Here is a 15,138-nt window from a genome sequence, read left to right on the forward strand (position 1 = left end):
TCAGATCCAAGGGACAGGGCAGTAGACACCACCCTGTTCGTGAGAAAAGCTGCAAAGTCATATGACCAAAGGCACCGTGACAGAGAAGGGTGAAGAATTAGAATCGTTAATATAACCGATCTACCACAACCTTATATTTTTAAAGGACAGCAACAATAAAACAAGATAATTCAGGTTTTCAAGAGGTAACTAGGTTTAATACTCTAAAGTACTACAGAAAAGAAAAAGATGACCATAAATGAACAGAATAAAACAGATACTGAAAAATTCAGGGGATTGTCTTCAAAACTTTTCTTCAATATCCTATGGCAGGATGGCATACCTCTTGATTTCTTATCCCCTTTTCCTAATGGCTAATGGTAGACGCTTATGCTTAGAAAAATTGATACAAATAAAGTAGGAAAGAAGACCAAAAAAAAAAAAAGGACAAAGAAATAAAACAGAATTTTTGGTAAATAATTATTTTCAATTAAATATTTTAAAAAATAGTCATTTTAGCTTAATTATAATCCTTAAAATAAGCCATAGAGGTACGTTTTATCTCTGGATACAAAATGAAAACTTTCCCAAGGTCACTCAATCGGGTGGAATAGAAACTGAGATTTAAATGTAGGACTAACTTCCAGGGTATGTAATATACAGCATGGCGACTAGAGTTATCAATACTGTACCGCATATTTGAAAGTCATGAAGAGAGTAATCTTAAAAGTTCTCACCACAAGAAAAAATTTTGTAACTATGTGTGATGATGGATAAATAAACTTATTGTGGTGATCATTGTACAGTATATTGTATATATATAAAATTATGTTGTACACTTAAAACTAAAACAATTTTTATGTCAATTATATCTCAATTTTTTAAAAAATGTAGGACTAACAAACACAAATGTTGCTTCCATGTTATATCAGAAACAACTTTTGAAATTGAATAAATTCTGTTCCTTATGCCTAAAATACTTTTCCCTCTCTCACCACCTAGTTAATTCTTCCCCTTCCTTGAATCTCTTCATTTCAAAATTCACATATTTGGAGACACCGTCTTGATCTTCCTGACCAGTTGGAACCCTTCTCATACACTTCTTTTTGAGCCATGTACTTCTTCCAATAGAGGCCACGGTTTTATATTTGTTCATGAAATAATTAAATTGCATATCTCTCTCACTAGACTGTCAGATCCATGGGGGCAAACACTTGTTTTCTGCTTTGGCTCAGTTCTACCTGTGACCCAGCATAGTTGCTGTCATATGATAGCTCTCAATATATAAACAATGAATGAAGGAATAAGTAAGAAGGAATCAATGGGAGAGCATGTTTATTGGAAAGATGAGATAGTCTTATAGATAACAGAGCACATACATGGGTGATGAGTCCTAAAAAGTTCTTCATAGTGAAGATGTAGGTAATACATTTCCAAAAGAAGGAACTACATCTAAAATACATGTTTTTATATTCCTATGTTGAGTGCTCAATACACAAATGTTTCTGCACACAGAAACAACAGCATTTCATGTTTTTCTTAGTAAGAACCAGAGAAAGTCAATGTCAGAGACGTATCAAACAAATGCAGCTCCTCCCATAGGATAAGCCTCTTTCTTTCCATCATTTTCAGTAAGAGAGGAAGATGAAAGGGAGGATATATATTTCAGATGTGATTCAGAGCTGGCTGATGCAAAGCCGAAACTTTTACTGAGACACTCTGCAAGTGTGTAATATTACCTGGAGACAATTTAGAATTGTGTGCCTTGTTTTATCACTTACTTGCTGGTGTTACAGTACCTTCTGTATAGGACAGGACTCACCTACTGCTACCTTGCTTGCCAAGGAATATAATTTTTTCTGGTTGCAAACCAAAAGCATAAAGGGGTGTCTTTTACCAATCCTGAGAGAATGCACCTAAGATTGGGGTTTTCCAGAGATTCATAATGGAATTGGAAACTGCTTCAGGAAGGAAACTTTAGTGTCTGCCTGTCATGGCTGCACATGGAATGATGTATGTTCTATAGCATCAGAGCCCCAGATGATGTATCTTATGTACAGGGACATGCACATCTCACGCACTGGCTGTACTTCCTTTAGAATTCTCAGAATACCAGAGTTTATGACACTAGATTAAACATTACAATTCTGAAGACTAAACATGCAAATGGAAAGGAAAGGCCCTTTCCTGGTAGACTCAGAAACTCCATGATATAATTTTAAGACCAGACTTCAGAAATGCAGTCAACACAGAAGCAAAAGTGAGTTGAGGCATAAGGGGAGCTATATCATTTAATTCACTTCATCTTGGCTGCAACGTTGCTGCCCTAAATAACTAACTTATTGAATCATTGCTTTTTCATTAGGATAAGTTCACATATATCTATGTATAATTCACTAAGGAAAAAAGTGTTAACGTGGACTTTTTTTCTTTCGTATGTACTTGGAATCATCCAGCAAATGTGTAATTATGAAGGAGGCACAGTGTTTACTATCTGGTAAGTACTGAAGTAATAATGAGTGACATTATTATGAGTGACAATGTCACAATGTCACAATAATGAGTGACAATGAGCTTAGAAAATGAGTGACAGAAAGAGGTAGAGAAAAAGTAAATGAGAGAAGGGGGGAAGGAGGAAACAAGGAAAGAGGAAGGGAAGGAGAAGGGAGGGAGGAAGAAGAGAAAAAGAAGTATCTGTCTATATGATGCTTGTGTATTTCCCTCAAGGAACACTGCTGTCACAGCAAACAAAAATCTTACTTTCTACTGGCAGACTCCACTGGAATATATCCTTTTCCCAAAATATCATGGTTCACTTAAAATTTTGATTAAAATGTTATAATATTTTGATAAAATGTTTCCTCTGCCCTCTCCTACTTTAATTCCTTCAACTACTCTGAACCACACAGATTCATGATAGGTCCTAAAGTTAGAAATTACCAATATTTATTTTATTAGGTCAAGAAACTGAGATTAAAGAAGGTGCACATATAAATAAACAATTGTACTAACAGACTAACATGGTACAACAAATAAGACATCATCACGGCACAAGAGAAGAAATGGAGAAGGGAGAAAACAGAGATGATGCTTGATCTAGGTCCTAAAGAATCAGTAGAGACTCACCAGAAAGATGGCAGAGGGGGAAGCAAAGCCTTAGATGCTGAGGGAATAAATGCAAAGGCATGCAACGTGAAGTAGCAAGGTGCACCCAGGGACCTATGATGGAAGCAGAGTTTGTACACAGAAGAAAATAGAAGGTGAGATGGGTGAGTAGACAAAGACCAAATCACAGAAGACCTTGAATGGCATCCATAGATGATACTGATTTATTTCACAGCCAGTAGATTTGAAACATGGAAGTAAAGTAATATTGTTTTCATTAAAAAACAAAAACAAAAAAAACCTTAACTACCAACAATGTGGAAGACAGACTTGGAGAAACCATAGAGAGAAAGACCTATGAGGGAATCCTTAAAATAGTCCACAAGAGAGCTGATGAAGACCTGAAAAAGGGCAGTAGTGCTGGGATTGGAGAAGGGTTGACAGACTGAGAGATGTTAAGTTAGGAGAACCTGTAATATCCAGTAACCAGATGGGTATGAGAGATTAGGTATTGGCAGAAAGGGAGAAGTTCGTAATTATGTCCAGATTTTTGGTATATACATAATATAAGAGCAAGTCTAGGGAAAAAGATACTTTTGGTTTTAAATATGTTGGATTTTCTTGTGGGATATCCTGTTAGTAATTAATAGCAGGGAGCCAAAAAAAAAAAAAGAAAGAAAAGAAGAGTAGAGAGCTAAAGAAAGAAGCCTGGAACGAGGTACTGATTTGCAGTCATCAGTATCCTGGTAGCGCTGGATGCAGTAAGCATCGGAAAGGTTGCCATGGGAGTGCACGGAATTGAAAAGAGAGACTGGCTAAGTGTAAACCCAAGGAAATACCAAACTCTAAAGGGTAAATAAAGGAAGAGGAGATAATGAAAGGGGGAAAAGGGGGAAACAGGAGTGAATGGTGTCAGAGAAGACAGTGCAGGAAAGACTTTTATGGATAAGGTAGTACTCACTAATGAAGCCACAGAATTTAGGTTAGCTTTATGTAGTATGGACATCATATGCTGTTTGAGTTATTATTTACAAACTGAATTTAGAGACTAACTTAGAACCTAAGATTTTGGCCATTATCGGCCCTTTTGGTTAAATTGAATTAAACACTCTGAGAACCAGGACAGTTTCTTATTGATGTTTTTATACCAAGCAGCACCTGCCACAGAACATACATAGAAAATAAGCACATAATGCTTGACTGTGAATATTGCTGAAGAAAGGAGTTAACAGATTCTCAGGTTTTAGTGAACTTGCATCGTCACTCTGACAATGCATATGTTTTTCAGTTATATAAGATGTTAATATGTAAATGACTCTGAGAGAAAGAGACAGAGAGAGAGAGAGGCAGAGAGAGGAGAGTCTCTAGGCTTGAAGACGCTCATTCATTCATTCTGTGTGAATCACATTCTAGTACAGCTAGCAGGAAACAGTACTTCTGATAGGTCTGGGCTGAATTTGCTTAACTTCCTCTCTTCCAATCACTTGCTTCAACTGATCTATAGTTTTGCCATTTCAAGTCTACCATCATCTTTTATCAGTTTTAGCTGCATGTTCAGCCTCCAGTTTGCTACTTTGGCAGAGTGAAAGACATTCTAAGCTTGGCATTGACATGTTTTATTCACTCGGAATAATAAAAAGGGTAAATTTCTCTTACCATTCGTGTCATGTGAAAATAAAAAACCAATTGCATCAGTCACCAGTCTTGCTCAGTTAGGCTGACATGAGTTCCAGTGTTAGTAGATGGGATTGAGATGTTGTTTGCTCAAGTGTATACCCCTCAACCTGTGGCAAATTAAGACACTGATATTATGAAGGGCTTGGGCCCCATCACTATCACAGGAAAGTTAAGTCACAGGGTGGTCAGTTCTAGGCCTCTCTGCTGCTCCAAAAAGAAAACACAGGAACCAGTTACAAAACACATTATCTCCCTCCCCTTTTCTCATTAAAGCCCATCACATACAAAGTTTAGAAATACACCCCCACGAGAGTTATTGTGGGGATCAAGGGAGATGAAGCATGTTAATGGGCTTATAAATTACAACACACTATAAAATGTCATTCATGGGGCTTCCCTGGTGGCGCAGTGGTTGAGAGTCCGCCTGCCGATGCAGGGGACACGGGTTCGTGCCCCGGTCCAGTAAGATCCCACATGCCGCAGAGCGGCTGAGCCCGTGAGCCATGGCCGCTGAGCCTGCGCATCCGGAGCCTGTGCCCCACAACGGGAGAGGCCACAACAGTGAGAGGTCTGCGTAACACACACACACACACAAAAATGCCATTCATGGCTTGCTTGCCCAAATCCATCATAACTCCAAATGCAGCTCAGTGTAGAACAAGAGCATGGGGCTAGCAGGGGACAGTTCCCAGGAGTTAAACCTACAGGTGAAGTGAGGCAAGATAAGGGGACAAATAGGGAAGCAGACACTCAGAGGACCAAAGGGATACGATCGCCAACACTGGAAACATAGGTGAGCAGTTGGTAATAAGAAATCAAGTAGTTTCTGACAGGCATGGCCCTATGGAGACTTAGGGACATCCTAGTCAGAGTAAGAATTTAATGCCCCTTGAAAATAGTATCTTTAAGTCTTTATTAAACATCTATTTAGAGGACTGGAAGAAACTAATTTTCTATTATAAAATATTCCATCTTCAAAATAAGGAAATCATTACACGTACTTAATGTAAAATAACATTAGGTATTGCCCTAGAACTATGATTTTGTGCAATAGACAGATATTTGAAAGGCCCATAAAATGACTCAGAACAAATAATAGAGAAATCACCTATTCATGGCAAATCATGGCAAGTCAAGCATTGTTTGGTTTTAGAATTTCTCTTGATTCCAGGTGCCAGTTAAGTGGCTGGTCTCAAGGCAGGTAGAGTTACCACTTGCAACTCTTACTTGTGCACTGAAACATTATTTGACATAGTCAGACCTAGACAGATGAAGAACTTTCAAAATCTTTCATTAGAGGCAGCTCTAATTATAGTTCAAATGTTATATAAAAGTCACATGTGAAAATTTCATTTTACTGGTATCATATTTCTGATTAATTCAGTGAAGCTTAGCTCTGCTTAGAGATCATTGTCCTGCCCCATGGCCTGCACAGTCATCAAATGGGCAAAGATGGGAAATCAAGTTGTCAGAGAAACAGGCCCCAGAAATCCACGTGAGTGGCCTTGAGTGTTAAAGAAAATTGTTCCCAGATGTGGTCAACACACCCTAATTGACTCTCACCAATGAGTCATGCCCTTGAATAACCCTCTCCCCCTGAATCCTGGCAGAACCTGTGCCTTGCTTCTTTCTAACCAGCAGAATTTGGCCAAAGTGACAGGATATCATTCCCATGATTACATTACATTATCTAAGACTGTCTAAACAGATTGGAGCAACAGACTCCCACTAACTAGCTTTGAAGTCAGATGTCATGTTCAGAGCGGGCATACCGGGAGGGTCACACAGCAAAGAACTGAAGATGACCTCTCAGAGCTTAGAGTTGCCCCTAGCCAAGATGGCCAGAAAGAAAACTGATCTCAGCCCTACAACTGCAAGGAAATGAGTCCTGCCAACACCCTCATAGGGCTTAGGAGTGGATCTTTCCCCAGTTGAGCCTCTGATGAGAACACTGGCCAACACCTAGGTTGCAGCCTGGTAAGACCCTGAAACAGGCACAGCCTAGACTTCTGACCTACCAAAAGTCTGAGCTAAAATATGTGTATTGTTCTAAGGTGCTAAGTTTGCAGTAATTGGTTACACAGCATAGAGAACTAATGCATCAGGCAGCAAGGTTCAACTACTTGACAGCACTTCATTCACTGGTACTAGTATAGAGCATTCCAGAGCAAGGAAGGTCTAAGGTCTAGACAAAAGGAACTGATTTGCTGTCAGGATGCTGAAACACTAGTTTAGGCAAAGGTATGTGTGTCAGAGGGGAGGGTGGTGGTTGTGCCTGCGGGGTGAGGCACAGGATAAGAACCCAATGCAAGATGAGAACCTACAAGCAACCAGAGTGGAGGTGTTAGAGGCTGGAGAGGACTTAGTCTGCAAACTGGGTATCTAGTTATGGGGGGATGACCACAGTCAATTGTGGGAATTAGGCAGGGTATTTCCATACTTTTCTGAGGTAGAAAGAGGAGAATCTCCAGTTCCAAATAACACTGAGTGGCTGAAACCTTTCCAGCAGCTATACATTCCTGTTTAAAGCATTACTGTTGATATGATGATACTCATTAACTGTAACAGCATGTAATAAAATAATTATTGGATTAGGCTCCTTAATGAAAGCTCTGATTAGCCATCACTGTGGGACCACCGAACAATATTTGGGATCAGACCCACAAAGGATGAGAGATAGCAAACACAAATTTTGACTATTTCACAAATTTAATAGTGGCTTTCTTTTCCCTAAAACAAGCACAATCTTTGGAGTTAGAATTGGATCAAAGCCCTAGCTCCTGTCTTTACTAACTTTCTGATTTAGGCAAACCACTGCACTTCTCTAAACATCAGTCCATTCATTTGGAAAAATAAGGATAGTAATAACTCCTCCTCCCAACTGTCAGACAGCCAAAGAGGTGACAAAAATCAGAAAATGAAATGATTAAAATAGTCTCCACCATATTACAAAGCATTAGCTGAAGTGTTACAAAATTTCAATAGCACAGCGAGTTTAAAACTTTGTTTTGGAGTCAGCCTATGTGAATTTGAATTTTAGCTCAGTGGTGTATTATCTCTATGACCTTTGGCTAGTTACTTAACCCTCTGGGTATCCATTTAGCCATTTAAAGGCATGAAAATAATACTTACTTCAGTATATTAGGCAGATATTAAATGAGACAATGTATCGGGTTGGCCAAAAAGTTTGTTCGGGTTTTTCCGTAACATCTTATGGAGAAACCCGAATGAACTATTTGGCCAACCTAATATGTAAAGTGCTCTAATTTTTCCTTAAATAGTAGGTTACTGCATTGCCTGATTAGGTTTGCTCAGCTTTGGAGCTAGCCAGCATTTTGCAGTTGGGTAGGACAACTCCCCACGTGCCCTTTCATCTGCATTTCTGTTGCTCTTGATACTTACTTCTAGTTATAATAATTAATGGGCTATAGTATCATTATTTATACAATTCTGTTAATACAACTAGAATTTCCAGGGTGAAGCTCTTCAATAAGTGTTTGTTGCATTGAACTGACCCCAAATTTGCAAACTGAGGGAGAATTTGTGGGGTGCAGACAATGGGTTTCCTCTCTGTAATGTTGCTTGGCCTCAATAATAACCTCACAACCAAATGTGTGTGCAGATATGCTTTTCAGTGGATAAGATAATACCTTTTAGGCTAATAGACATGGTTGATTTACTGCAGAATGTTAGATTTGGTATCAGCCTAAATCACATCATCACCAAATATAGTGGGCACCACTGCATGCTGGGAATTATGCTACAGGCTTTCCCAGTTCCATTTAAATCCCTCTATATCATTATATGCAAAGCACATTAGAAGGACAAGATATTTATACTCTAAGTTAAATGTCTATGCCATAAAAGTGATGTATGGAAGATCAATGTAACTCTAATTTAGCAATATAGGATGGGAATGGAAAACTTTTCACAAATGTAAATGTGAATTTAATAGGCCATGATGGTTACCCCAGAAAATGATACTTAAACTGCTTTAGGAGTTTCTGGAAGACTTGTAGAAAACAACCTGATATTTGCCCAGCTGGAATATAGGTTAATTGCTAAAAGGTTACTTAAAAGTGATACTTTTATCTCCTGGCCTTTACTGAATAGTGTAACTAAAATGTCCTACATGTCCTGAATTATCTTTTTACTTTAATGGGTCTACCTGGAAGGATACTCTACATTTTCCTTTAGCAAAACTTTCTTGTGTCTCATAGTGCGCCATATATAAGCATTATCAGGTAGACAGTTTTCCATGTGATGTTGTTTTAGAAGTCCAGAAATGCCCAGTCAGTAACAGCCCACTGTCCAGTTTAATAATTGTGACCACTTTGATCATTATTTACTATAGACTAAATACTATTCTAAGCCCTTTAAAGATACCAACTCATTTAATCTTCACATAATTATCGTATGGGGTATCTATTATCATTAATATCATCTTCATTTTACATTTGAAGAAATTGGGGCACAGAGATCTTAAATAACTTGTTCAAGGTCACACAGCTAATTAGCAGCAAAGCCAATATCAAACCAAGTTGCATGGCTCCAGATTCATGCTCTTAACCATTAGGCTGTATTTTGCCCTCAACACAGAAATATCACCAGACTGAGAGTTAAAGGAACTAATTTTGAGTCTTGACTTCACTAATTAGCTATATGAAAATTTCTAACTTTACTTAAGGAATACTAATACCCATGTCATCAGGTGGGGAAGATGTATAGATATATACCTTCCATGGTGGCTCACTCAAAATAGGTGTTCAATGAATATTACTTGTATCTAAATCTGATTCCTTCAGATTTTTCATTAGGACTCCAATTAACCTACAAAGAGATTATTAGGATCTGTAATGCTTTTAGAAATAACCCTGTGAATACCTGAGTATAATTTGGTTTAACTGATTAACTCTAGCCAAGAACAAAGTATTGAGAAGAACTGAAAACAAAGACAAGCCTATTTGGGTGGACCTTGTGTACAAAGTCAATTTGAGGGCACCTCTGAACAGGGCAGGCCTAGGCTGGTAATTATGGATTTGTTTGGGCAGCCAGAGGTCACCATCAGCTAAAAGACAGATGACAAGAAACAAGAGGTGCCAAAGAGAGCATGGAAAAGCTGGAACCATTCTACCTAGGGCAGGAGCTTCTTTAATCTGCAATTTACACCATGGCCCGATGCCACACTGTAGTTGGAAGCATTCAGCAAGTGTCATGCCAGCAGTGGGGTTGCCACAAAGGATTTCTTGTTTCCTCCTAAAGATGTTAATGATGATGATATACTTCAACTATTTGGGTACTTTTCCCAGTTTTCCATAGTGGCCTATAAAGGAAATGTCAGAGAGTGGACACTCAAGAGTTGGTACCGCCATCTGAGCTCTGTGTGAAGGAGAAAGTGCTGCATCATCCCTCTTGGCACTGGGCATGGGCAAAGCTACCGTGATGCAGAGAGAACTCCCCAGGCACATAGAGCCCAGGTTCGGCCCGCTGTCCTTCATGGCAGGTGTGTTAGGCATTTCACACTGCAATGAACAGAGGTGCAATCAGGCACCTCAGGTCACAGACTTTTCCTGTGAGACTCCAATGGAAGTGACAATCCTCAGCCATCACACACAGAACCTCATAGAAAGCCAGTACATGTGTATCACCATTCCACATCAGAAAAGCAAAAGTTTTTCCAGACATCCCCTAGTACTTTCCTCCAGAGCCAGAGACATGTCACATGACCCCCAATCTTCACTACAAGGAAGACTTGGAGAGTATTTAGCTCTTCTTATAACCATAGTGGAAATAAGTTAGAGACAGAGTTGGAAATGGACAGTGTGTAAGTAACCCATATGGTCTGCACAGATGGGTACCATGATCATTCCTATGACATCACTAAGGAAACTAGGACTTGAACAAGTGAAGCAACTTGTACAAGAGCTTACAGATGATCAGTGGTGAGGCTAGGATTTGAAATTGAGAACCCTCCGTCCAAGGTCAATGTACTTGGCACTATCCTTTGCAGCATCTCTAAACAGCTTTTCCAGTAATTCTCTCTCCGAGCACCCTGTAACTTTCCTGAATGGCCCGAATCATCACTTACGATGATGTATTTCGAGTAATCATTTGTCTTATGTCTACCTGTCCAATTACATAGTAATCTCTGTGACAGCTGAAACTTTTTTGCTGTTTTTTTAATACCCCCTGCATATGCAGCAATGTGTGTGTTTTCTCACATATATCCAGTCAATTAATACTAATTGAATGAATGAATGAATTCAAGTAATATGCAATTTGATGCTAACCCTGTACTAATCAAGGGCTTGAGGAGTTCTGAGCAGAAGAGCATCAATGCACTGAATAGAGGGCAGGGAGGGCTCCAAGACCATTGTTAGGCTGGTCCTGGAGGGATGGCTTTGGCTTTGAACAACTGGATGGGAGATGAGGAGTCCAAGGGAAGAAGAGACAAGTGTGTTTGTAAAACAGAAAATTGACAAACTTGATAAAATTAGAGGATGTATGTTTAGAAATAGGTACAAATTAGGGTATCATACAATTTAGGGAAAACTTCGAAAAAGGGCAGAAATTTCAATATTAATAAGGAAGTTGAGATTTTTGTGAAGGTGAGCAAAATCCCAGCCATGATTGCTCTGGTAGTTTTACGTACATTTGATTAGAGCCTTAAGGAGCTGTTTCAGCAGCTGAAGCATCAGGGAACAGTGGAGAAGGCCAGACTAGACCACAGCATTGGGAACGGAGAGTGAAGATGGAAAAGCAATTATGGCAAGGCAGCCACTAGTAGAACCTGGGTCTTTGAGGAATGACATAGAGAGATGTAGAGAAATAGATATAAAGAAACTCCAAGTTTCTGAGTTGGTTAACTGGGAGCCCTGGGTTAGAAATTCAAGGAAGGAGCTGCTTAAGGAAGAAAGATTATAAAGCTAAGTTTGGAGTTTGAGGAAACTGAAAGATATCCAAGTAAAACTAGTCATAAGGAGTTGGAAGTAGATCACTGAAAACTGTTATAAATTCATTCATTCATTCAATCCTTTATTAAAAAGACTTGGAAATTAACACATAGAACACATTAAAAAAGAAACAGACTCATAGTCCTGAGCCATGGGAGTAAGCCACATTGAGGTGGGAAGACTACATGATCCTTCAATTTCTGCCTTCCCCTGCCTCAGTGACCAGCTATGTCAACCAGGGTCTCTGAATGACCATGAAACAGAACTTTCCTGCATCAAGCAAATCAACACATATAGAACATGCGGTGTGAACAAAAATTAAACCTTTCTTGTGTTAAGCCACTGAGGGTTCAGATTTAGTGTTTAACTGTAACACACCCTAGCCTATCCTAACATAAGTAGAAATCCATAGCCTAGACTAAGGTAGCAGACCTCCATGAAAGGTGAAATTTGAGATGCAAAGAACACAAAGGAGTGAAAAGCAATGTGTAAATTTTGTGAATGGGGAGGATGGAGTTGCCATTCTGGTAAAGTTAGACTCTGACATTCCTATGAACAATGGGTGAACAATGAGCCCAAAACTTTGACTAACCTTTGGTACTTCTTTCTTTTTTTCTTTTTGTGCACACCACTCGGCATGCGGGATCTTCCCCACCAGGATCAAACTATGCCCCCAGTGTTGGGAGCGTGGAGTCTTAACTACTGGACTACCAGGGAAGTCCACTTTTGGTACTTCTTATCAACATTGATAAGGCACTTTTTTTTTTTTTTTTTTTTTTTTTTTGCTGTACGCGGGCCTCTCACTGCTGTGGCCTCTCCCGTTGCGGAGCACAGGCTCCGGACGCACAGGCTCAGCGGCCATGGCTCACGGGCCCAGCCGCTCCGCGGCATATGGGATCCTCCCAGACCGGGGCACGAACCCGCATCCCCTGCATCGGCAGGCGGACTCTCAACCACTGCGCCACCAGGGAGGCCCGATAAGGCACTTTTTGAGGAAGGAATTTGAAGGAAAAATGAATTATTGATTACTCATGTTAAATGTTGTAAACAAAAACATGAAATATTACACATATTGAATGTGGATGTGAATGTAAAATGCAAATACTCACAAATAATTTAAAACCTAATTTAATATTGATAAATAAAAATCAGCTTCCTTTGGCAGCTGATGCAATCCTCATGATTTTTCCCTGCAATTAGTCTTTCTCTGTTCTATTCTTAATATGTACTGTTAGCATCATGTCTTACCAGGGATCAGTAAATATATGTTGAATAAATGAATGAGTAAAATGCATATATAGAAGAATGAACAGTAGATGGAAATGACTGAAAAATAGTTGTAAAAAACTATTCAAGGATTTATGTAGGTATTTCATTTATCCAGGGAACAAAGATCTAGAATATCTGTTTTCTAGTTTAAGTTTAGCAAGAAAAGTGTGTAAAGGCAAAGAAAATAACTGAAGTTATTAAGGTAATATTAAGGATCTTAAGGTAATTTTACAATTTATCCTAATCCGCTAGCAAATGAGTTTTTGACCCATCTAATTGTCATAAGAAAAAATTCAATTTAACTTAACTCAATAGAACTACAGGGAAAAGGGTGAGATCAATTAAGGTTAATGAGTCTATAGATATTTATATTCTTATTATATTGAACAACTTTTACTATTTAGTATATATTTTTCTAAGAGTAAAATTTAAAAATTTAGAAAAATTAGGTCTGTTGTCACAAAACATCTGAATAAAGTAGGAGGAGAGAAATCATTCATCTAAATATCAGGAAGAATTTGCTGACAGTGGGAGATGTCAGACTGAGAAAGGGCATAAACTGTAGTTATAATATTAGACTGGACAAAGAATTAAAACATCTATCACTGAAAATCATCATTCACCTCCAGAGATGTAGACTAGCCAACATAAAGGATGATAGTGATATACACTGCTTGGATACTAAGTAAGACCAGTCAAGGCAAAGACAAATACTTCCAATTAAATCACTCATGTGATACTTAGACCCAAGATTGACATGAATAGCCAAATAAACATAAATCTAAAAGACAAAACACATATTCTTCTGTTTGTTTACTTTTTGCTTCCTACCCACATTTCCTGCCTGTATATAAAAATTAGATTTACAACAAGGAAGAAAAGCACTGAGTATATTCATTTATTAGGATGGAGTGTGATCTGTGAATTATAAAATAAAACATGTGATGGGATCCTCTGGTAATTTTTGTGGAAGACACAAAATCAGCTATCCATTAAGATGAGCTGCCCGTCCTCTTATTTACCTATTTCCTCAATTCTACAAATATTTATTGTTTACTATATTCTAGGCATTATGCTAGGAACTAGATGGTCTCTGCTCTCTTAGAGCATAGAGTCTAGTAGTTGATGGGGTAGGCATGAAATAATCTATTGCTAAATTATAATCTTCTATTCACTTGCCCATCTTCCTCATTTTAAAAAAAGATTTATTTATTTATTTACTTATTTATGTGGCTGAGTTGGTCCTTCATTGCCACAAGCAGGCTTTCTCTGGTTGCGGCCAGTGGGGGCTACTCTTCTTTGCAGTGTGCGGGCTTCTCATTGCGGTGGCTTCTCTTGTTGCGGAGCGTGGGCTCTAGGTATGCAGGCTTCAGTAGTTGGGGCAGGCAGGCTCAGTAGTTGTGGTTCGCGGGCTCTAGAGCACAGGCTCAGTAGTTGTGGAGCATGGGCTTAGTTGCTCCGCAGCATGTGGGATCTTCCCGGACCAGGGATTGAACCTGTGTCCCCTGCATTGGAAGGTGGATTCTTTTTTTTTTTGCGGTATGCGGGCCTCTCACTGTTGTGGCCTCTCCCGTTGCGGAGCACACGCTCCGGACGCGCAGGCTCAGCGGCCATGGCTCACGGGCCCAGCCGCTCCGTGGCATGTGGGATCTTCCTGGACCGGGGCACGAACCCGTGTCCCCTGCATCGGCAGGCGGACTTCCAACCACTGCGCCACCAGGGAAGCCCGAAAGGTGGATTCTTAATCACTGAGCCACCAGGGAAGTCCCCATCTTCCTCACTGAAGTGAGACATTTTTAGGTAAGAACAATGCCTTATTTATCTTGACAATCCCAGAAACTAGCAGAGTGCATGACATAGAAATACGGGCAGGCAAAAACTGTGGGATAATTAAGTGATTGAAGGGAAGAATGAAGGAAGGAAGCTTAATGAAAAGGGAAGAATATGGTTGAGAAAGTTAAGTGATTGGGGTTAAAAAGCATGTTCTCAAGTTAACAGAATGCCACCATTTCATCAGTTAAAATTAGACTCCCAGATATCAAAGCTTCAGAAAAATGATCTGTTTCCATCAAAAGTTAACAAATAGAGTTTTAGAAAAACACCTCGTTCCATCAGAGACCAAACATATATCTACACTTTAAGCTTAGTTTCAGGA

This window comes from Mesoplodon mirus (genome assembly GCF_964341445.2).
Source record: "Mesoplodon mirus genome assembly, chromosome: 12".
Classification (NCBI taxonomy): domain Eukaryota; kingdom Metazoa; phylum Chordata; class Mammalia; order Artiodactyla; family Ziphiidae; genus Mesoplodon; species Mesoplodon mirus.